Source organism: Seriola lalandi, unplaced genomic scaffold (genome assembly GCF_002814215.2).
Source record: "Seriola lalandi dorsalis isolate HSWRI2012SDOR001 ecotype SW California unplaced genomic scaffold, Sedor1 jcf7180002054977, whole genome shotgun sequence".
In the NCBI taxonomy this organism is placed as follows: domain Eukaryota; kingdom Metazoa; phylum Chordata; class Actinopteri; order Carangiformes; family Carangidae; genus Seriola; species Seriola lalandi.
The window spans coordinates 897,894-898,695 of NW_019525527.1; the positions used below are offsets into that span (position 1 = coordinate 897,894).

The following is an 802-nucleotide window of genomic DNA, read 5'->3' on the forward strand; positions in this document are numbered from 1 at the left end:
ACCACCATGCTGATACAGCTAGGTAAACATTGGCTGACAGGGGTGGGGATAGTTGTAACACCATATAAGAAAACGTTACAACCATCCCCATAATCACAATTTACATATTTTCTCTATCCTACTCCTTTTTTTCAGTATGCCAAGACAGTGGGTGAGGAAAACAAATAGGGGTGTGCCTGCACATGTACTTAAGGTTGCATCAGATGAAGTGAGGTCAGTCACCAAAGACTACTCCATCTGCCATGTGAACAAGGTTCAAGAAAGCTGCCCAGTGTGGGCTATCACAGCAGTCAAAAAGTCTTCAATGCACAGTAGTCCCTCTACTGTAAGACCATTTCCCAAAGCAGGGCCAAGAAAGACCACTGGTACGACAAGGAGAAAGTCAGACATCTACACAGATACAAGCAGGCCTTGGAGGAAGAAGAAAAGAAGAGTAGTAAGAAGAATGTGAAAATGGCCATATTTGGAAAGAGGAAACACAAACAAAATAATGCAGAGAGAAAGACAGCCAAAAAGAGATCCAAGAAGAACAAGGATAAGGGTGAGGACACCCCAGATGAAGATGATTTTTGAATTGTGTGCATGGAGCCCTTTGGAAATTCCAAACCCAAAGAAAAGTGGATCGGATGTGTAAATTGCAAGTTCTGGGCCCACGAAAACTGCACCCCTGGAAAACCCACATACATCTGTCACCACTGTGACTCTGATCACTCTGATTAGATGGATAACACACACAGATACACACACTCAAGTTCATGTTTTATCATTTAAGACAGACACAGTATGCATGTTTGTTGTTTTA

At 42.4% G+C, this 802-nt stretch overlaps 1 protein-coding gene across 1 annotated transcript in view; it reads left to right on the top strand.

Annotated features, from left to right (window-relative positions):
• Window positions 1–802, top strand: part of LOC111646847 (uncharacterized) — a 5,293-nt gene that overhangs the window by 1,849 nt on the left and 2,642 nt on the right. The window lies entirely within an intron of this gene.